We start from the raw sequence: 24267 nt of genomic DNA on the forward strand, positions 1-24267 counted from the left end.
AGGGCAGGAGAGGTTTTTTCTAAGCCCTCTGGGTGGAGGCATGGGGGATGGATGATACTGAGGAACTTCGGAGTCCTCCTCATATGTGGTCTGCCTGCCTGTCATTCTGTCCACCTACCCTCATCTCCTTCGTCCTTAGGTGTGCAGCCTTTTGTTTGCCTGCTTCCTTCCCTCAGTTCATCTCTGCTGAGCTTGGCTGGCCCTCTGTAGCTCTTGGAGACCCCCATTCCCCAACACCCTCTCCCCAGCCCGACACCCTCTCCCCAGCCTGGCTAGGCTGTGGGAAGGGACAGGTGTCCCTGGCTGGGGAGGGCAGGCTTGGCACACAGCAGGTTTTGCAAGCTTCAGAGGAGTCAAGGGGACCACGAACAGTGACCTAGCAGTCCACAGCCCCTGATGGAGGAGAGAGACAGGGAGGAGAGAGACAGGGAAGGTGGGCTGGTCTCCTCTTTTGCCTCTGCCCATTTGCTTACAGCATCCAGGTGCTTCAACTCCATGTCCTCTGCTGGACCCTTCCCCAAACTTGCCCACGCATCATCTCTCCTTCCCTCCCTCTTTTCCTCCCTCTCTCCCTGAAGCTTTCCTTCATCTATTCTCTCTCCATCTCCCTCTCTGTGTCCTCTCTGTGTCTCACTTTCTGTGTCTGTCTTGTCTTCTTCTTCAGCCCTCACTTTCTCTCTCTCCCCGTTTTCTCTCTCAACCTCCCCATTATCTCCATTCTCTCACTCTCTCCTTCTAAGTTGCACAGTGAGAAGCCAAGGGTTTTCATTTCTTCTTCAGCAGAAACTCTCACACCAGCTCTCCTGAGTTCTGAGAGTGTACTGGGGGAGGGGTCGGTGTCACTTTACAGGGGTCAACCCCAGAGCTGCCTGCAGCCAGAGAGGGTTTGTGGAGATTGAAAACTCTTCTATGAGACCCATTAGGTACTTAGTGGGATTAATGACAAGGCAGCGAGGGGTGGAACTTGTCCTGCATCTCCCTTGTGGCTGTGTTATTATTAAAGAAGAGGAATGTGGTTTTCAAACCACAAATGAAAGGGAAAGAAGATAATTTTAAAGAATACACACTGAAATGTAGATGGGGGAGCTGGGCTTTTGGAATTGAGACTGGGAGCATTACAAGTTTCAAATAACAGGTATATGACCAGTAAGCACAAAATTTAATGAGCAAATTATCCCCAAAACATCTTTAGCATCACTTGCTCGCCCTCCTTCCCTGTTTCCTCACAAGCATCACAGTCCCCACTCCCTGGGCACAACCAAGCCTTACGGAACTTCTTAGGGCAGAGCTCCAAGTAGGGAGCTAAGGGCAGTGTGTGTGTATGTGGGGGGGGGGGGGGGGGACACTTGTCTCCTCTGTTTAACTCACTCCCTCTAACAAACCTGATCATATCACTCCCTCTACCTCAACTGTTCCCTATTGCTCTCAGGCTGAAGTTCAAGGTGTTGAGCCCGCCTCAGCCTGCCTGCTGGGGAGCCAGATTCTCTTTGGGCAGTGATCACTCTCCAAACCCTAGAGAGTCTTGGAGTGGGGGGAGGAGGGAGACTCATAGATGTTTCCTTCCCTCCCACCTCCCCCCGGATGCACCCTCCAAAAGCAGCAATTTAAAGGCGCTGCATGATCTGGTCACTCTGCTCATCCCACTGATGCATCTTGAGTCACCTGTCTCTCCAGCTTCCAGGTAGTTTCCAGGCTGAGTTTTGTTGTCACTTTCTCAAGGAAGACTTCTTGAACTGCTCCAGCCTGCCTCGGTTCTGGGTTAGGAGACCCTCCAATGTGTTGCCACAGGACCTTCGCCTTCCTCCTTCACAGCACCTGGAGCCTGTTACAGCTGCCCACTTACCTGCCTCCCCCACCCCCATACCTAGACTCCCTGTGGGCAGAGACACATGATCCACCAAATCCCCAGGCCCAGCCCAGACGTGGCACATTATAGGCAATTAATGAATGTTCATTAAGAGAAGCAAACTGGGCATCCCCCAGCCCAGATGCCTTTGCATCTTTCTCTGTCAAATAAGAATGATAAGTCTGACACACCAAGAGAGGGCTAGCATTAGGTAATGGTAATAAGGAGAAATGAGGAGGCAGTTTTCATTCCCTTGCCCCTTAGGCCTATGGCCTCATACTCCCTCATCTGGAATTCTTGGCTAATGGAAGGCATAGGCCCCTGGGGACTGGTCCATTGTCTCGGGTCTCACCTCTTGTGTGCCCCATGGGATCCCTGAGTGCTGAGAGCAAAGCAGGGTCAGCTTCCTGGGAGGAAAGGTGCCTTCTTATTCGAGGCTGCAGCAATGACCAAATGTCTGCTGGCATGATAAAGGGGTACGGCCTTTTCAGGGTGCTGGAAGCAGACTCTTTGGGAGAAGAAGAGAGGAAAGAGAGGCAAAGAACTGGGAAAGCTTCTCCTAGGATGTGACAAGCAGCAGGAGAGATGCCCATTCAAGACTTCCCTGTACCAACAGGAAGCCACCCTCTCTGAAGATGATCTCAGCACTTTCTGGTGTGGAAGGGTACAAAGTTGTCACCAGCCTTGCTCCCTAACCTTTTCCTCCTCTTTTTGTCAAACTATGGTGTATATGAACCTCCACATTTCAAAATGTACTGCACCCTTTTCCTGTTTTGCAACTGGCTGCCACATTGGTCTGAGGACTGACTATATTGCAGTGCTGAGGTTGTGTAGAAGTTACAATAGGCAAAGTGTTTTTCAGGATGAAAGATATTATTTCATCATGAAGAAAACTACTGAGCTGCTAAAAATGGATTAAGCACATTTTCATAAATGTTTCATTCCAGGAAAGAGTCTGTCATATTTCAGCCCTATGCAAGGAAAATTGCAATTGCACCCTCCTGACAAGCAGGCTTCCTGAAACTTCAGTCTGAGGAGCCACATGTCTGTGTTGGGATGGGTATTATTTGTGACTTCTGGGGCTGAATTTTGGTGACAAAGTTGGAGAATCCGTTAGCATACCTTCCTGGACCCAACTCCCCCATATTGCCTATCCCACTTATTAGAGTAGAAAGTGGTCTGAGGGGTACCTTGGAAGGCAGGCTGTATCCTCAATCTAAAAAAACTCCCAGAGAATTAGCTACTTTTCAGAAGCATTGGGGTAAGAAGTTGGGAGGGGGTGAAATAAAAGACGCTTTTTAAAAAAATCTGCTGACAAGGATGGGGCCGTTTCAGTTGGATCTCCAAGGAGCAAGGCTGCATCTTTTTGCTGCGTGTGAGTTTTTCTATTCAGGGTCGTTTTCAACCTCCAAGCATGTGAGAATTTACTTGAAAGTGGGGGTTCAACTTCAGGTGCTGAGGGAGCACTGCCAGCAGAGGCGGGAAGACCTTTTGCCCTTCAGACTCAAGGAAACATGCATAGTGTGTGTGGGTAGTAGAGGCGGTGGGAGTTTCACAGTCCTCGACTCAGCTGGAGGAAGGAAGAACAAAATGGCCGATGTTTTAGACATCTTCAGTGCTCTCCTATGACTCTTGGAGAGGGACTGGCTTAAGTCTGATGTTTCAAAGATTAGCCTTCCTTCTTTTTATGGAATTTTTCAGGCATGGGATTTGCAGACAAAGGCTGGGGTGTCTGAACTTGGCGGGAGCCCATGGAGAGATTTACTGAGCTCCTCCCAGTCCTCAAAGACAAACCAGATATCAGCACCAGGATAGCACCAGTGAGCAATGGTCCCGCCTCTGTTGCTGGGCTCTCTGTTCAGCATCCATGGGACAACAGAGAGGTGGGGCTCCAGCCAGTAAAGGTGTATTGATTAGCATCCAGGTGTGTAGCATTTCTCCCCTGCTGGACCCTCAGAATCATTACTCAGCCCATCAGCTACTCAAGAGCAATTCACCAGGTGTGCAGGAGAGTTTCATTCAGGTTTCCACAGAGTTTACATGGACTCACCTTGTCTTTTGGCTCTCATAACTCTGAAACATTCTTTTTTGGGAATGATAGGACCACGTCACGCCTCTCCTCAAAAGTAAATTGGTTTTTGCTTTTGATCATACTCTTGAATATCTTGTTTTACCCATTTGGGGATTATGATCATCCATGCCACGTGAGGTGTGAAGCCCTTACATAACATAAAGCAACAGAACTTGGAAAGATGAACGAATATTTACCGTGTGGAATGGATCACATTCCTACTAATCCATGCACCACTCAACAAATATTTATTGAGGGCAAATCATACGCCAGATGTTGAAGGTGCCGGAGATACAACAGTGAAAAAAGCAAGCGGAGCCCATGTCCTCATGTAGCTTACATTCTAGTGGGGTAGTAATGTAATTCCTTCCAAAAGAAGGTTCTGTGTGGGTCATCATCAGTGCCCCAGGGCCTAAGTACCTCTCACAGCATTTGCGTTGGGCATTTATCACACAGCCTAGAAAAGAGAGAGACTAATTTTCAGCAGGCAGGAATGAGTTTCCTTTCCGTCTATCCCAGAATCTGTCTGCTAGTCACATCACACAGGTCATCACCTGCAGACATCCTCCCAAGAAGCTAATCCTCCAATAATCCAACCCTATACAGAATACACATGTCTGAGTCCCATGAGCGTCTGTGGTGGTGCAGACATATTTGTCTGTGCTGCTAATGAGCACCTTCCTCACTCGGAGAGTTAGGGCGTTAACAGTACTCTTAGCACTCCTGCTGTGGTTCTTCTCCGAGTGGTCTCCAATTATTTAGGATTTGCTTTTCCTCCCTCCATCCTTTCCTCTCTGCTGTCTTTGTCTTTCAGTCTGTCTTTCTGTCTGTCCTCCTGTCTTCTTTTTTGGTTTTACCATGGATAAATTCAATGTCTGCTGCAATAGGACACTGGACAATGAAGTAAGGAAAAGTTTAGTTGGTGACTATATAGAATTATGCAAAAAACTGAATTTGCGTTAAGGGTACCAATCAAATAGTTATAGTTAAATTAGCAAGTTTTATATAGCAAAGATTAGAAATTTAACATTAGAAAAGATGCTCTAGTTTAATCTTGCACTCCTGCAGTGTTCACCATCTAAGTATACACATGTGTGTGCATGCAGACAAACACATACACACACACAGAGCTCTTCTCGATAATCCGAAGATGGTGCCCCTGCTGCCGGGAATTATTGTCCAAGAGTGTGATTGTGAGGTGTGATAAAGTTGGGGAGTGATGAGTAGTCCCTTTCATCCTGAGTGCAGGTGGATCTTGTTCTTTGATTTGTGGTTGTGGCTTCTACATGTACTGTACTAATGAAGCCCTTTTAGTCACAGTTGTTTATGCAGGGTAATTGCAATCGCTAGGTAGGGTGCCAAATTCAACCACTTCTCTTTGTACAGGGTGGGTTAACTCACTTTGCAAAAGTTATGCTGCATATAGCCCAAAGCAACAGATTCTAATCAATGACAGTCACTCTCAAAGAGTCACCAGAGATGCTAATCAGACAACAAGCAACTCCAAACCTCAGCAGATCACATACACCGGCTTTTGCTGCCACCCACTCCTGCGCTGTCAGCAACATCATCGTCCGACACCGAGAGAGAGCATTGCTTTGAGAACTCTGACTTCTCTTTCCTGCCCATTGTCAGTTTCTTTCTGTAACCTTCACATTGCCTTTCTACCATGCGTTACATCCCACGTGTTCTATAATCCCCTCACTTTCCACAGCAGTGTGCCCACTGCTGAGTCAAAGGCTGTATCACAACTGCAAACCCAGTACATCCAGCCTCAATTATGGTCCAGTTTCAGGAGAGACAAATAGGATGCTGAGGTCTTGACATTTTCAAGCAAGCGGTGGCACAGATCCAGGGAAGTCTGCTCAGTTGCATCACCTTAAGCAAAAGCACTTGGGAGACCAAATTATTTTCCACATAGAATCAGGTCTATGAAATGGTAGAACGGAGTAGAGCAGGACCATTTAGTAGGTTCACCAAGTAAGGACGAACATTTTCACACTTCAGAGAAGCACCCAAGGGGAAACTGGAAGCATGGGCAGGAGAGTGCAACTCACCCAGTGCTACTGGAGGGAGAGAAGTTGAAGTGGCTCTTTTTTGATGGTTCAGATTCTGGCAAAAAGTTTGCTGAGATTCCATTCAAGATCAAGTGGCAGCCAGCAGCAGTCAGAAGATTCCCAGAGAAAGCTAAACTAAAGAGATATGCCTCAGAGCAGAGACCAAATCCTGGAGAAGCTGTTAATCAGTGCTGAGAAGGCCAATGCCTGGGGTGTCTTAGCTCATTTTAATTGCATAAATTGAATCCCAGGATAGAACTGAGTCCACCAGAGACTCTGATGACACCAAAGGGCCCTCTTCATTATTCTGAGAGGATTCTCTTGACCCCATGGAGACTGGAAAGGAGTCCTAGTTACTGTGGGAGAGAAGTTTCTGGCATTCAAGTCTTCCAACCTGTCAGAGGTAGTGAAGATTCTTTGTTTTAAGTTAGTGGGATTCATAACTATTATTAGCTACATTTCAGTGTCTTTATTTTAACTCCATTTTCAATCTGATCTGCTATTATCAGTCCTTCCTAGATCCATTTTACAGATGAGAAAGTGAAGACCCACAACACTGTTCATCTTTGTCTTTTCTGCCTCACATTCTGTACCTCCACTCTCATTCTATCTCCACTTTCCCAAACATAACTGTATTATGTTTAGAAGTTGGTGGAAATCAAGCCAACCGATAAAATAGACTGGAGCAGGGGTGACACTAGACTTCTTTTTGCAGTTAGTATCTAGGGAATGTTTAGATGTCTGTCTCATGTCCAATTCCATATTTAGACTCTGGCCTTTCCACTGCTTTGCACCTACTCAGACCTCTACTCAATGCACATTCACAGTGTCATCTTCTAAAGATGAAATGAAGTCTACTGATGTCCAGTGAGCATCAGGGAATAACAGAATGGTTGATTCCTCGTGGGACTTGATTCTGCCATACAGCTCCCCTTGGTCTTAGAAGATGAGTGGAGAAGGGAGAAAGGACAGATATCCTGCCTTCCTAGGAATCAAAGGCCACTCTGGAGGCTTCTGTCGGAAGAAACTGCACTTTCTCCAGCACACATTCCACAGAGCTTGGCCATGGAATAGGGCTTTTTCCCCAAAGGTCAAACAAGTTGACCAGGAAGCCAGGAGACAAAGCCAGGCAGACTTATCCCCCAACTGGCTGCTCCAGACAAATGAGAACAAATTAGATCCTTACATCATTAAGGGACATAGACAGTAGTCCACAATTAATACTTCCTTCCAAATCAGACTTTGCTGTGCTTAGTGGTGAAGTTGTCTCCAGCCTAGCGAAGGGGTCCTTTCAGCCACCACACAAGCCATGGATGAAATGAACTCGGCAGATATTTTTTTCCCGTAGGGTATGATTTTCTCTGCTCTGCTCCGCTGTCTCCTGCCCCCTGTCAGCAATCCTCTTTGACTCTGCTCTGTGCCTGAGCTGAGTGGAAGGAAAATGCAGCTGACTCTCACGTTCCTTCTAATGTCTGTGCAGCAGTTTGGCCCAGGCTTCCATGAGCAGAGATGGCGGCAGCCTTGACTACCTCATGGGGGATTTAGAAGTGCATTGTGCCTTCCATTTGGTGCCTTAAATATATTGATTTGGTGAGGAATGGGGGAAAAGACTAAAATTCAACAGGAGAGAGTTGCATGGGGCAAATGAAGAAGGGCTAGAATCCCCTCCAAATCTCATGCAAATCCACCAATTCACAGAATTTTAGAAATGGCTAGGATATTAGAGATCAAATCCAACCCTCTTTTTTTGAAGGCCAAATAAAGGACCAAAAGGGTGAAATGACAAACTGAAGGTGATCCAGTTATTTGGTGCAGAGATTGGAGTAGATCTCAGAAACTTTGGCTCCCAAGCCAGCTGCTCTCCATCACATCACTGCCTTTTACCAAAAGCCCAAATCAACCTTCCCTCTTGTGTTCTGCGACGTTTCCCCTATGCCCTTCTCCACAAGATGCACATGTGCACACCTACACTCTGCACTGCACCTGGTAGCCATGAGCTCTTCCAGCAGAGCACAGGCCCAGGCAATCTGGCCTTCCCGAGTTGCTACTTTGCAGTAAAGATTCAGCAGTAGGGCTAAGGGAGTCCCTTTATATTAAACCAGCCACAAGTCAGCTAAATTATGCATACAGAAGCTGCTTCCTCCACTGTTTACTTGGTAACTCATTCTCCTCCGAAAAACAGAACTGAGGAGAGAAATGAAAGAAGAGAGGAGAGAGCAAGAGAAACAGAAGAGTGGATTTCCTTAGAATTTCTTGGCACTCCCCCCACCAAACCATTTTTTAATCCCTGTTCTGCGGGCCCAGCTTCCCTTGCAAGCCTGAGCACACATTGCTCCACTATAATAATGACAATGACAAGAATAATCCTGCCTCGGCAAGGTCTTTCTTTATCCAGGGACCTCATCAGCATAGAAGACTGGTGTGAGAACCAAATGCTGTGTTCCACAGAAAGCTGGGTCTCTTCTTCGACCAAAAGAAGTAAGCGATCTGGAAAGAGGAAGCTTTGTGCTCCAAGAGGCAAGTAGGTACATGCTGTGGGCAGCCTTGGGTTCCCTGGCTTTGAGAGATCCCACTCCTAAGAGGATTGGTAGGGGGCCCAGCACCCCCAGACCCATCTTGTCTCTGGGAGAATTCAGCACACCCCCCTTTGTCTCAGTGGAACTTTCCCTTGTAGAAGTAATTCTGCCTCTATGAAGTTGAGCCCTCTTGGGCTCATGTTAGGTGCTTCTAGAGCCATGATTTTTTATCAGCTCACAAGTATCATTATCCCCAAAAATAAGCTCAGAAATGGCAAGTGGAGAGCCAGGCCTCATAAAAAGGGCTCCTAGCACCCAACAGTCTTTCCACAACCTGGATGCCTATGGATAGGCTGAGCAGAACCTGGCTCATGGGAGATACTTGCTCAGGGTGTGTTGGATGAAGGAAAGAATGAGTGAATGCATGTATTAAGTGTCTGAAGAGAGAAGAGGCTCACAGCCAGGGCTCCTCAACTCCCTTGCTCCTCTTTCTGCTCCACGGCTCCCACTCACCTAAGCAGAAAGACCTTTTTTGTTTTTGTTTGTTGTCCTGGACCTTTTAATTGACTAGACCCCCTCCAAATAATGCTAATTAAAGGGCTTGCCTGGACCCCATTCCCATTCAATGAGTTAGGACAGGATCTCCCTCCCCGAACCTCTTCTGAAAGTAGTTGTGAAAGGGGCAGGCTTTGATGCTCAACTGCCTGGGTTTAAATCCTTGCTCTACCACTTACTAGCTGTGTGGCCTTTCACAAGTGATGTAACCAGTCTAAACCTCTGTTTCCCCATCTGTTAAGTGAAATAATAAATAAGACCTATGCCATGAGGGTTGTCATGAAGATTAAATGGGCTAATAATACACATAGGCTTTAGCGTAAGGCTAGGCACACAGTCAGCACTCGACAAACTATTACTATTCTCAACCCTGGAGCCGCTCTTTCCCTTCATCTGCTCTGTGGGCTGAAGTGGTTTTGCTGTACTGTGTCCCCGGCTGGTGGACACCAGAGCAGAGGGTGGGGGCTTTGGAGGGAGTACCACACAGTGCTTACCCAGAGCAAAGACAAATGCTTACCAGGCTGTTAGAATGGCAGCTGATAAAATATCCTGGATAATGGCTTAGACATGATTAGAAATATTGCTTGGGGAGAGGGGGGACAGGAAGTTGTGAGGAGAGACAGAATAAACAGAGGAGATAGACAGAAAAGAAAAGAAGGATCGGGAGACAGGGGAGGAAAAGGTTTAAGAGAGAAAGGGAGGGGCTGGAGAGCCGAGGAGAAGTGAAATTGCTAGTGGAACATTAAGCACAAATGAGGGGAAATAAAATTAACATCTTTATTGAAAAGAAAAACAAGGAAGTAAGAAATATCCCTGTTTGGGGAAATCTTGTGTAGAAAGGAGCAGGTGCTGGGGGCCTTTGGAGGCTGGTTGCCATGGTGATGCTATACGTCTTCTTTTTCTATTAGACTGTGAATCTGGCAGCTGAGGGTTTCTTTCTGCTCTGGTTTCTCAGTCCAGGGCTTAACCCTCAATGAAGCTTTGGTGTTTCCATCCCCAGCACTTTAGATATGCTGTGGGACCTGCTGGCTTATTGTCATGGCTTCTCTTTGATATGATACCTGTCCAGAAAGAAAAAAGAGAGAAGGTACATGGCTGGGGAGCTGGAGGGAGAAGCTCCCTGTGCAGCTCTTTCCAGATAGATGAGAAGGCAAGTTGAGCAGGTAGGGAGCACTTTGGCCAGAGGGATATTGGGGACACTTCTAATGATTCCTCCCTCTTCAAAGTAAATCTGGGTGGACACTTCTGTAAGAAACTAAGGTGGCCAATCGTCTGGGTTTACTAACACTGAGTTTCACGGGACATGGAACTTTCAATTATGCAACGAGGAGAGTTCTAGATAAGCCAGGACAGTTGGTAACCCACAGAAAAACTCACTCAGAAAGCCCAAGATGAAGGGAGTCCCGTTCTTCAGAGCCTGACGTTAAAAACACGCATGCAGGGACCAGACCACAGAAGGCTTTCGAATGAAAGGCACTATTTAACCCAGGTTAATAAACATGGGCAATAATTTCATAGTTTGTTTTCTGCCACCAAGCCATCTTCCCCATGCTATACTATGTAAAGAGGTTCTCCAAGTTCCAGTAAAGTCAGAACCACCTGGGGACCTTGTTAAAAATGCAAATTCTCTGGCCCCACCTCCACCTGCTTGATCCAAGTCTCTGGCAGGTGATGTGGCCCAGACACCGACACTTGGTCAAGTTTCCTGGCCCACTCTGACACACGTGGTCTGAGGGCTAGGCATTGAAAAGCCTCAGCAGCAGCAGCCAGAGAGTTTGTTTGACAAGTGAAAGCCAACAAGCGTCCAGACCAAAGGGAGCCTGCCTCCAGCAGGGCAAAAAGTTCAGAAATGCCCTGGCCCAGGGGCAGGGACACACCTGGGCCCTCCTGCACCCATCTCCCCTGCACTCTGCCTGACTGGTGCCTTCTCTTCTCCAGGGTCGGGCCTGAACATCACCTCCTCCGAGTTCTTTCCTGGCCTCCCACTCGATCTGACAGGTCCTCACAACATTCTGCTTTTTGTTTTCTTCTGTTTCTCACAATTTGTAATCTCGCCTCCAAGTGTGGGTCCTCATAAATGCCCCCTCACCCACGAGACTGTCAGATGCACGAGGTCGAGGCCTATGCCCGTTTTTCTCATGGCTGAGCCCCCTACACACCTCATGCAGGGCCAGGCAAGGAGAAGTGGCAGCTAAATATTTCGGTATGAATGAATGGATGAAGGCATGAGTGAAAGAACGGTTGGGGAGGCACTGGTGGCAGCCCCGGCCTGGACGACAATGCTGAGTGTCAGTCCTCGCTGCTCTCTTGGGAAGGTCGCTTGCCACCCCATTAATGGGCATGAAAGGTGACAAAGCAGGGCCTGGGCCCCTTCTTCGTAGGCTCCCGTCTCTGGGCAGAGTCCCAGTCACTCCCCAAACATAAAGCAAACAGAGAAGCCACAGCAGCCAGGTCTGGGTAGGAGGCAGGGGAAGCAGGCGCCCCATTTCAGGCTGGTTGTCTGGGCACCCAGAGGCCGGGGGAGGAGAGGCCCTGGGGCGGGCTGCACCCTTGCCCTCGCCCTGGACCCTGTCTCTGGCTCTCTGAAGGTGGACACTGAAAAGGAGCAGAGTTTGCCACCCCAAAATGTGTCTCACTGGCATCAGGGTTATTTTAGGCTGATTATTTTCAAGAAACAGCAGACATAGGAAAGCTCTGAGAACTGAGTAGAAGTTACCCTTTCTAGGAGACAATTATGTTTATACGGGAAATCTCTGTAAGGGTGTCTCCCTCTCTGTACTGTACCAGGAAGAGAAGGTTGACTCTAAATCTCTTGAAACTCCTCTCGATGGGGAGGCAAGGACTTAAATCTGCATGACAACCTTACCCTTGGTGACCTTGCTTTCCCTGAAAACCTCCCAAAACTGTCCCACCACAATGTCTTTTGTCTTTAGCTGGAGATTTAAGGTGGTAGCTTGGGCCATTTCAGGCAGTTACTCAAGTTTCCTGGGTCTCTCCTGTGTATCCAGGAGGTATAGATGGTATTAAACTTCTGTTTGTTTTTTTCCTGTCAGTCTGTGTTTTATTACAGGGATGTCTCAGCCAGGAGCCTGGAAGGGAAGAGGGAAAATTACTTTTCTTGCCCCATAGCCCTTACCCAGCTGTATGCAGAGTTGTGGGCAGGTGGCCTCGGGAGCCCGGGAGCATTGGTCTCCACAGCAGTGTTTCCACTGGGGCCTCAAAAATGAGGAGGACACACGTGCTTTTGCATGAAATCACATGGGACATGATCTGCATGGATCCTGAAGGGGTGGCTCAGGCAACCTGCAGACCACCTCCTCTCATTGCCAAAATGTCATGCTCTGTCCAGAATGAAAAGCCAGGTCCCAGTGACTTGAACCCTGGAACAAATGACAGACCTGAAAGTTCACTGTTCAACAGATCAAACTGTTACTGAACCAAAGTGGATCAGCTTCCTGGTGAGTTGAAATCAGAGCCTTCACCAGAAGTAGTTGTCACACGAAGTAAAATTTATTTGTAGCAAGGAGGAGATCACGTGGAATCATTTCCCAAGTCGTGGCTCTCCCCTAGCACGGGACAGCAGGGGCCATTTCTTTCGGATGGGGAATGCATATTCAGTGGGGAAAGCCGTGGGTGCAGGCTCAGTGGGAACACATGCTCTCACGTACATCATGTGTGAGGCTAATAAGGCTTAGGTTCTTCCCGGGGTGGAGACTTTAGTATTAAAATGAGACAGAGGGAGACTAGGTCAACTCTGGGCTGTCCATGCAGGCGCTGCTCTCGCTGTAGGGCTCTGCCTGGTTCAGGCCAGTTGGCGATGGTATCTCTTCCTAACATAGGTCTGAAAAACAACCTTGAGGAAGTGTTAAGTACTTTTATGACTTCCTTTGAGCTGCTAGGACATACACCGGTGACAAAACTCCAGAGAATGAGGATCTCTGACTAGAGGCAAATAGCTAACGTTTATTGAGTGCTCTTTCAGGCTGCGTGCTGACTGCTGTGCACTCGTTTGCAGCAACTTTCGAGGTGGGCACTACTGTTGTCCCCGTTTCACAGATGAGGAGACTGAGGCTTTGTCAGGCTAAAAGGGTTTTCACCATCACGTCCCTGGGAAGAGGCAGAGCTGGGATGGGAACCCGGGCAGCCTGGCTCCAGGGCCCACACCTTGAATTGCTGCTGCAGGGTGCATGCTGCCTCCCTTGTGCACTTGTGTGAAGACTCAGACAAAGAGAAGGCAAGCCGGGTGCCCAGGGTCACACAGCCAGTTAATGCCAGAGCTGCAACCAGAAGTTAGGTCTCCTCTCCCCCACCCCGGCTAGTACAATTCGGTTAGCTTACCCTACTTGCCTCAGCCAAGCAGAGTCCTGATGGCCTAGACAGAGGCTGAGTTCTCTTCAATCCCATGACTGGATCTCCTTTGACTGCCTAGCACTGGAAGGTTCTAAGTCTGGGAAAAATGGCGGGATCAGGCCCTCTGTGTTTGTCCAAAGCTTTTGAGAAGGATGACGCCCCAGACCAGCACTGTGGTCACCCTGCAGTGAAGAGCCTCCATGTGTCCCCCACCCTCCTGTGTCCCTGGGCCCCAGGGACTCCCTTCCACAGGCCCTTTGGGGAAACCTCCCAGCCCTACCTCTGCATCTCTCCTTCCCTGTGGCTTTGTCCCCAGCTAGCTGTGGGGTCTGGGAACAGGTAGGTGTCTCTCACCCAGGGCATTTTTGTGTGTGTGTGAGGGGGAAGATTAGCCCTGAGCTAATATCTGTGGCCAATCCTCCTCTTTTTGCTGCAAAAGACTGACCCTGAGCTAACATCCATGCCCATCTTCCTCTACTTTATATGTGGGACAACTGCCACAGCATGGCTTGCCAAGCGGTGCCATGCCTGCACCTGGGATCCAAACCGGTGCACCCCGGGCCACTGAAGTGGAATGTAGGAACCTAACCACTGCGCCACTGGGCCAGCCCCCACCCAGGGCTTTTAACGAGAAGTTTTGTCATGCCCAGGCAGCGAAGATGAATAATTCAGTGAAGGAAGCCCAAGAAATGTTATTCCTTCTGAGAAGAGTCCCTGGACATTGGGCGAGGCAGAGAAAGACTGCATCTTGTTATGGGAGGAATGGGGGCTGGGGTGATAGTGGTGCAGGAGAGGATGAGGAGAACGAAGGCTACACAGGTGTCACTAACAGAATTCTGAGGGATCCTTGTCCAAGCCACTTTGAGACTTAGGAGCTAAGCCAATTTAGGCTGGTACAAATCCCCAGTAATCTTTTGGCTTTTGCCCCATCAAGCAGTAATCTCTTTATGGCCAATGCCTACTTCCAGAGAGCAGTGTTGTAATCTCTGGGGGTGGTGGCCTCTTTTTTTTTTTTTATTCATTGAGACTTTAAAAATGATTAACAGTCCTCAGAGGGGAAAGAGGACAGATGGAGGGAAGGAGTGACATGCATTCCTGGTTCTCATTTAGGTGCCAGGGGAAAAGAAACAAACTCACATGAGCCCTTGCCAGGTTGCACTGCATCTGTGTACATATCCCTCCGTAGTTTGGGGGGTGGCCAGGGAGAGGCTAGTTTTTAGACAGCACCTCTGAGGAGAAGACATCAAAAGGTTTTCCTGCAAGGTAATGTGTTTCTACTTCCGACAGCGCATGAGAGATGCCAAGCTTCTTCCCAGTTAGCAATTTGGGATGCAACGCCAAAGCCCAAGATTATCCTTGTATGAATAGAAGGCAGAGGTTCTTTAGTGGGAATTAGCACATAATGCAAACCAAGGTTGCCAATGCTTTATATGCCAAGGACCCAGGGGCTTATGCTCTGGGGTTTTCAAACCAGAAAAGAGTGGATTCTAGCCCCAGCTCTACCTTTTCTTGGCTGTGTGACCTTAGGCAATTTGCATTATCTCCTTGAGCCTCAGTTTCCTTATCTGTAAAGTGAGTAACAGTAACAGAACTCCCTCTTATGATTGCTGGGAAGACCATGGGAGAGATAAAAGTGTTCTGTAAACTGTACAACATTGTACCTGTGTAAGGGATGTTGCTAAATAGAAAGGCACACTTAGCAATTCACACTCTCTCACCTGGGCCTCTTCAAACAAACTGATTTGCCAGTGTTGGGAATAAAGTATGTAGCCAAGGAATTGCCTCTGTGAAAGGCTAGCTGGCATTTTGGGGAGCCAAGATAGTGACCTCCATCTCAATAGCTCTTCCTTAACACCAGATGTATAGGGAGTCAGGCTTTGGAGGCCAAGGGACCTGAGTTTGGTATCAGGCTCTGCCATTTATTAACCATGTGAGTTTGGAAAAATTAACTAACGTCCCTGAGCCTTGTTATTTTCATCTCTGGAATGGAATTAAACAATAGTTTCTACCCCTCCATGTTCTCATAAGCATTATATTAGAGCATGCATATGAAGTACTTAACACAGGCGCTGGCACATAGTAATTGTTCAATAAAGGGTGGCTTTAGATGCCACTGTTATCTTAAGTGATCAACAAACTCAGATTATATACAAAGTAGGCTTCATTCAAAAAAAATCTTCGCAGAATATCTACTGCAGGCACTGGAGACACAATGGTGAGCAAAATCAGACACGGCACCTGCCCGCATGGACTTTATTTTAGAGACTGTCAATAAATGTTTGGTATGTGAGTGAGTGTGAAAGCAAGACTCCACCCTGGCTCAGAAACTAATTACTGTAAGTTATTAAGATCTTGGAGGTTGGGGCTGAAGGGGAGATGGTTATTTTTCCAGACTCGGGACTCAGCTGCTCACTAAGGGAATGGGAAGAGTGTGTGGATGGTATCAGAAAACAAGGGGACATACCGAGGAAGGAAGATAGTGTTTTTAAGGAGTAAGGAGTGTCTAGTTCCCTTTGCAATAGGTGAAACCAAACCCACGAAGAACAAATTGAGCAAGAAACTCTTCACTAGCTGTGGACGTGAGCCAAACTCCGAAGGGCCTTCCCTGAGTCCTTCTTCCCCAACTTACTGCCTGCCCTTTCCTTGTCAAAGCATGCATTTGGGAAGGGATCTAAGAATTTATTCACACTGCTATCGTGCAGAGCCAGAGTGAGGGGCCTGGGGACTAGCCTTGGGACTGATTTTCGAGTCAAGACCCAGCTCATTATGTGGGTCAGTGAATCTGCTCCAGCCCCATACCCATCTCCAGCCTCAGTTTCTTAGGAAAGACAGTTGCCAAAGCAGTTGCCAGTGGGAGTTATAGAGCCTCTGATATGATGTGAAGGGCTGTCCACCTTGGCAGTTGACTGTCCATCCCTGAGAGTCAGTGCCCTTTAGCAGACAGACCGAACCAAATGAGGGCTGTGGAAATGGTGCCTTTGGGAGGCCTGGCGAGGCAGAGCTGGAGGTCAGAGGAGCTGAGTTGCCAGGAACCTCTCCTGAGGAGTGCACCTCCTATTTCTTTGGAGAGTTATACTCTTACCAATGACCAGCTACCTCCCGGGCGAGGTGAAAGTGGGTACTCTGCTGACTTTTACTTTCTATCTCTTCTTTCTGCTTTTGGCCAAAGAAGGAACAAATCACTTCAGGCCACAAAGAGCTGACTGGCATCCACACACACTGAAGGATCCCTCAGACTGCAGAGGCTTGCCTGAGGGGAATGGGGAAGAGAGTGAGGAGGGCTGGCCTTTACCAGGACCTTTGAGGGTTAATCCAGGCCTGCATTGGAGGTCCTCTCCATCTTCCCAAGAGACTTCCTGAGAGATGCTACCTAATGGAAACCTGCCTTTCCCTACCTCAGTGTTCCCTTTCTTCTCTCAGCCGCTTCCTCCTCTTTCAACTTCCACATCTCCCCAGCACCAGTTTAATTTGCCCAGTATTGAAATCATCCCAGGCAAAACAGCCAGCCGCTGCTCTTCACTAACAACTGGATGAGGACTGAGGAGGCCTGGAGGCTTACTGGTTGCCATGGTGAGGAGTAGGCCCTGAGAGGATTAAGGAGCTGGAAGCTTGTGCTTTTTTGTTTGTTGGTTTTGATGAGTTCTGTTTGCTTTTCTTCCCCCACCCTGCTTCCTCTCTGTTCCCCTCCCTCCTACCGCTCCAAAATCTCAAATCACTAAAGCAGAAGGAGATTACCAGGAGCAAAATCAGCTCCTGATGCAGGCTACACTAAATACAGGCTGACCTGCTGAGGATAATTGGTGTGTACTTTGCGATGCAGACTCCAGGGAGGGCCAAGTTTGGAATGCAAGATGTTACACCTTTGTGGCAGGTGCAGCTTCCTGAGGCAGAGGGGGACTGGTGGGGGAGGAGGGTTCCCTGAAGCTCTCTGAAGCCTCTATGGTTTTGTTCTTCCTAGCCACAGAACAGGAAAGGCATAGGCAAACTAAAACCCAGGAGTTTGGGCTGAGGGAGGCCTCTGGAAAAAGGGAGGCAGCTCAGTTCTGGCAGTCGTGGAACTCCTGTCTAGTGTCTTCCACATCCCAAGGTCCTTTTTGACTGGAGTTCAGGCACCCAGTCCACCAAATCTTCTTCCATCAGCTGCCTCCCTTCCCACTGGTGACGAAGGTAGAGCACATTTGTCAAGAAAATGTGGGCTCCAGAATGGCTGTGAGGGTATTATATTCTTCTTCTTCTTTTATAAATAGTTCCCTTCAATTCACTCAATTGCTCTAAGATGGGAGACAGCTAATTCAGGGAAATTTTGTGGACTGGGTGCCTGGGATCTAGTCAAAAATGACCTTGCTTCCTTCTTAATTGGTACCCTGGGGCTGAGGAGCTACAGGAGGGGAGAAGGGCATGGGAAGGAAACCCTGAGGGCACCAGCAAGGCCAGATGATAGCAAATGGTGAAGTGTCAGTGGCTCCTATCTCCTCTTTCATTCTGTGGCAGCTACATAAACCTAGCTTGATTGGATGAGCATCTCAGTGCAAAGGTATCAAACGGTGTCCCTGCACCCCTCCCAAACATTTTATCCATCCTCGCTTGCGAATAGAGCCCCTGCTCCCTCTTTAACCCTTCACACTTGCATTCTCAGCTCCTAAGGTCTTTACTTATCCTCCCCTAGGTGTTGCTTTGTGTATACTCTCAAGTCCTTCTGTCCTTGTTTTATTCTCCCGGCTAGATGGCACGTTTCCTGAAGGTAGGCTCCGTAACATAAAGTCCACTAGACTCCATTTTCAGGGCTTTGAAACACAATAGAAGCTCAGTAAACAGATCTTGACTTACTGCTCAAGAACTGAGGGCCACAGGAAAGGTCCATGCTATGTAAAATCGGCATAGTGCAGCGATAGAGGGATAGTGGGGAAAGTTGGCTTATTATATAGAAAAATAAGATTAAGAGCTTATCTAATGCCCTATACAAAATCAACTCTAAGGGTGTTGAAGGCTTAAACATAAAAGGCAAAACTATACAACCCTTAGTGGAAAATGTAGGAGAATATCTTTGCAGGATTATGGTAGAATGGCTTTCTTAAGGTGTGGAGAGCACAAATCATAAAGGCAAAAGTAGGCAGATTTGATTAAAGTCCATTAACAGTAAAGATTTCTTTTCTACAGAGAACACAATGGGCAAATTGAACAGAGAGGTGACAGACTTGGAGAAAATATTTGTAATGTACATGAGCAAAAAAGATTAATATCCAGAATATGTAGGGCAAGAAAGAGACAGGAAATCTGATAAAGTTAACAGCAAATATACCAATAGGCAACTTGCAGAAGGGGACGCTCAAATAAGTGGATTATAATCATCTGAGGAAATGTTCAACCTCATTATAATTAGGGAAAGTCAATTAAAATAGCAGCAGGATACTCTTTTATACTCATCAGACTGGCAATACAGTTAAAAAGAATAAGCTAATAACAAGTGTTGGTTACAATGTAGAGAGACGGGGATCCTCATACATTGCTAAGAATTACGTAAATGGATATAGTCATTTTAGAGAGGGATTTGGAAATATTTAGAAAATTTAAGTTTTTATATACCCTGTGACAGAGCAATTCTACTTCTGGGTATATATCCTCCAAGAACTGCTTTCACTGGTACACTAAGTGGCTGGTAAAATGTTTATTGCAATATTGCAATAGAAGGGAATAGGAAACAACCTAAACGTCCATCAACGGGGGAATGGATGAATAAAATGCAAAACATGCAAACCATGGAATACTATGCAGTAGTCAAAATGAGCACACTAGATCCATAGATATCAACACAATTAGCTCTGTATAATTGTGATGTTGCATGAAACAAAGAAGCAGAAAAAGATGTACAGGATTATATCACTTATGTAAATCAAACATAAGAGTGAGTGTTCATCAGGAAAGGACATGAGATTGGGAAGGGAAATAAAGAGGGAAAGACATAAAGTAAGATGAATAAAAAATAGAAATATAATAAAACAAAGTGGGCCACGCATGAATTAATAATAGTTTGACTCTAACAGAATTTCGATCAATGCCATTTTTTACATCCGAGGCACAACATTCCCCCCACCAAAAAAAGAAAAGAAAATAGAAAGAAAGAAATGGGAGGATATATAGGAAAGTGCCCAAGACAGTGTCTGGCAACCAATACTTGCTCAGCAAATGTGAGTTTCCTTTTTCCTGATTCATCTTTTTCTTCTTTGAGAGGGAAGCAGTAGTGAGTAGGGAGTACTAAGAGCCCAGGAACCAAACACCTGGGCATTTGGATCTGTCCATGGATGCCAATTGGTTCACCTGGAGGAGGTGCTGGAGGACACCAAAGTGAAACGAGGGCACGTGGTTAGAGACCAACAGGAGGCCTCCACATCCTGAATGTTTCTCACTGGGATGTGAGCTCCCTTTGCTCTTCCTGTCCCCAATCCCACCATCTTTGTACTGAGAACATGACCCAAGGAGCCCATCAGTAGGGCTGCCAGCCTGGCAGTCCTGGAGCCAGTGAGACTAGCCTTCCTGTTCGCTCAAGGGTGGAGAGAAGGTTTACCTCTTCTCTTGTCTGAACCAACACTATACCTGCCCAGAGATCCCTTTGGCTGCTCTGAGAAATGGGCTCTGTAGCGCAGGAATCCTGGGGGCCAAGATACCTGGCAGCTGGTTTAAGGAAATTGCCGTCCCTGTATAGGGACACAGGAAATGAACTCAAAGGACGTGATACTGTGGCAGAGACTTAGCCCACAAGCTGAGCTGAAAGGGCCCTAACAGGGAGGTGCTTGAGAAGCCCGCTTTTCACTAGTCTCAGCCTTGATTTCTGCTTGGGGCCAATTAGTTTAGCCCAGCCTGGCTCAGCATGAACAGGGCCAGTTCTGGAGATAGTAGCCTTCAGGGACCTGCTGCCAAAGATGAGAAGCCAGAAAAGCAATAGGAAAAGCCTTGCTCCCACGGGCGTGGTTAAGGAAGAGCAGTCTATGAGACTTGAGTCGTGACAATGGAGGCAACTAGACAGCAATGCCTCAAGTCTCCAGTCTGGCTTTGACCTATTTTGTAGCTGAGGAATAGCAGTCCCTTGTAGAGGTCCCAAGACAAAACCAGGCCAGTGGCCTAAGAACCAGGCGAACGGTATAGACGGGAAAGAAGAAACAAGTACACATCGGGGCATAAAGGGGAAGGGCTTCTGGAAAGAGCAAATGTTTATTGTTTACTTCCCTGCTCTTTTGAACCAAGCCCCCACTTGCTGAGATTGTCATTGGGCCAGTGTCAGGACTTGAAATTGACCTTGGTTTGGGTGGTGCTAAGGGAGAAGGGCGCCCGGTCCTACTAGGCCACAAAGCTGCTTGGCTGTCTGTCCAGGGGGAAAAGAGACTCAGCCACATGGTGAACATTCATATTTATGCACGCTTTTCTCCTCGCCTTCGTTTTATCTTTACCTCCACCTCCTCCCCCACCCTCAAGCTGTGGAGCCCTCAGTCCTCTTGGCTCATTCCTCTGCATCTGTTGTCTGACTGTCTGTCTCTTTGCTTCCAAGGTCAGGCAATTGGGATTTGCTGATTTATTTATTTTTTTAATTTGTATTTAAAGAATTTGCAGGCTGCCTGCCCAGGAACACAAATGGCATGGGGAGTGCCAGTCTGCTCCGAATACTCTTTTGTCCAGCGTCCTTGGTGAGATGAGGGAGGGAGGAGGGGCAGGGGCCAGGTGATAGGGGAACACTGCTGGTCATGTGTTCCAAAACTCACTTTCTCAGCTTTTGTTATCAACCGTCCCTCCCCTGAATCCCAATGGACTCCTTCTGAAGAGAGAGGTACTGCGGCTGGGGGGAGGGTGCAGAGAGAAGGGAAGAATTACTAAGAGTTATGGAGCACTTACTATATGCCTCTCACCTCAGCACTATTATCATTCCCTAGTTCATAGTTGAGAAAACTGAGGTCCAAAGAAGCTAGATAACTTCCCCCAAGGTTTCAGGGACAGCGATCTGTGGAGCTGAGATTCAAAGCCAGGCTTGTCTGACTCCAGTTGCGGTGCCCTTAACCACTCAGTTGACCTATCAGGAGCAGTAGGTTATGATCCTGGCCATGTCCCCAATATTTGTGGTTATTAATGCAAAAGGTCTCTGGGCCTCAGTTTTCTCTGATGTAAAATGGGTATGTGGAAGCTGGAATATATATGAGTTATAATCTCATATATAAATATGAGATTTATACAATGTTACAAACCAACGTGACCTCAATAAAATAATTTTTAAAAATGGGAATGACAGCCTTTGTCCTGTCCGATTCCTGGCATTGCCATGAAGATCAAATGGGATAGGGGATATGAAAGAATAAAGAACCGTTCCCCCTGGTGGGAGGATGGGGAATAGAATGAACACTAGTCTGAGTTGGGCTGCCTGGATTCCAGTCATGGCTGTGACCTTCTCTGGTTTTGTGACCTTGGGTAAATGAATTCAGGTTTCTGGGCCTCAACTGTAAAATGAAGGAGGTGGCCTTGAAGGTCTCATCCAGGTCTATGGGTCTGTGATCATTTTCTCTCCCCTGAGTCTTAGGCCATCTGCCTGCTGAGAGAGTCAAATGGCCCCACTGAGCTGCCTTCCTTCACTGCCCTCACATTGACTGGGTCTGAAACAGTTAGGAACGAACACAGAACCAGAGCCCAAACAGTCTCCATGTCTCCTACTGTCCCCCTTTCACTCTCTACCACCACACTTGGTTCCTGGTATTGCCCCCCCCCCAATTCCTTGTCATTAATGGGAAGAGAGACACTGCCTTGACCCAATCTCTTTACAGCCCAGCACAGCCCTACTCCCACTGGACCCCTCTGAAGAAAAATGAGTGACATTGGCTTCACTTGGTGTCACCTGATGCTGCTGTTGGGGACACAGGAAGGGCTTGGTCCCAGGCTTAGGCTGTGAAGCAGCTCATGGTAACAGGGGCTTGACTGTTATTTGCAGTCCTAAAATGCTATGCTCCCAGTCATATCTTGAATTTATGAAGCACCATTTTATTAGGTATTTACTCTGTGCAAAACATTCAGCTGGGCACTAGGAAGGCAACAATCAGGTTGATGAGAAGCTCACAGGCTGGTGGTGAGACGAACGCACCTCCTATCACACGCAGCACTCTGTGTACTTTACGAGAGCACTCTGAACTTTGTCTCATCAGATTCTCAAAACTTCTGGGAGATCTGCAGGGCAGTGTCATCTCCATTTTACAGCTGAATAAACTAAGTCGGGTAAGTACGTGTGAAACCGTGCCTGTAGAAGTGGAAGGGTAAGAAGAGAAGAGCAGGTGGCAACTGCAGAGATGTGTGATGACGTGAGGTGGACAGGTTCTAACGACACAGGATGGGGAGCCATTGGGAGAACACTGTGGGAAGGCTTTGCTTTCTGTTTAGCAAGCTTATTCTCGGGGAACCGAGGCCTCAGTCACCAGGACTGTACTTTTATGCTGAGGAGTCAGAGCCTAGGGAACTGGAAAGCCTAGGGAAAGCTAGGGCTCTGTCCTCAGGTAGCCCACTGGTTGGGAAGATGCAGAGGGTCCTGCAGGATAAGCAACCTCAAGAGGGAATGAGGCTTCCTCTGAATAGCCCTGTTATGTCTGCCTTAGGAAGATTCCAGAATGGAACCTTAGGACTTAATTGAGAGTCGAGGAGGCTATCCACAAAGCTTTGCTTACAGAGACTTGAATAAGCCAGTCCTGTAGGACAGCCAAGTGTCTTCTCAGCATCTGCCCTCGGTAGGAGTTGCCCTCACATCTCCTGAACCCCAGGAGTTGGACATGTCGCCCAGCCCCCAATGCTCTGGCCTCTTTCAAAAGCAGAGCCGGAGGGCATGTTTGCCAAGCTCCCTCACTAACGAGCAGTCTCTTCTCTGGCAGCCTTGCTCTGCCCTTCTGTTGGAATAATTGAGCACAGAAATATGTGTGTGTGAGCGTGTGCATGTGTGTTGGGAGGGAGGGTTGGGAGAGCAGTTGTATTGCCTGGGGAGGGGAGGGGATTCTCTCTCTGCTTCCAGTTACTTCACTGGCTGCCTCCTTCTGCAGACATGTGATTTAGCTACCCTTCCTCCTTTCCTTTCCTGGCCCTCCTCAGATTCTTAGGAGAGGCTTTCTGGTCTGTGCCTTAAGACCACACTGGCCCAGGGCCTTACTATGGCAAAACACTGGGATTTTCTCTGAGATTGGTGAAGCCCCCAGGGATAGGGAACCAGGTCCTGAGTGGAGAGGAACTAAATCAGGAGGTAGAAGGCAGGGGAAGGGGCTTATCTCCACACAGGCACGTTAGCCAGGCGCTGTGCATAGTGGTTAGGAGCCCGGGGTTTGGAGACAGACTGTCTAGGTCCAAACCTTGGTTCTTATCCCACCAGCTGTGCGACCTCTCTGTGCCCCAGTTTCTTTGCCTCTAAAATGGGGGTAATAATAATTTCTTCCTTATAGGGGTGTTTTATGGATTCAGTGCTTTATTATTGACAAATGGTTAGAACAGTGCTGAACATATGCTGAGCACTCAATAACTGTTAGCTATAATTATTATTTTCCCTCCCCCATCCTCCACCACAGTCAAGGCAGGACGATGTGGATCATGGATCATCCCTCTGCCAGTCATGCCCTTCCTAGGCTGGAGCTTGTCTGCCCTTTGGGAATGTGTTGTCCCCTCCCCCAATTGCTATTGATGTCATTTTAGTCTGCCTTTTAGGGGATAGGAGGATTTGTTCCCAACTCCCAAGCTGCTAGGAGTTCCTATTAGATGCCTTGCCTGAAGAGGGGCCATGGCACTTTCTAAAGATTTCTCTCCAGGGATCCGTGGCTCAGCCTCAGCTCAGTATAATCAGCCCCAAGCTTGAAGACCTCCAGAAGTGCTGCC

The sequence above is a fragment of the Equus caballus genome, chromosome X (assembly GCF_041296265.1).
Source record: "Equus caballus isolate H_3958 breed thoroughbred chromosome X, TB-T2T, whole genome shotgun sequence".
Taxonomy (NCBI): Eukaryota; Metazoa; Chordata; class Mammalia; order Perissodactyla; family Equidae; genus Equus; species Equus caballus.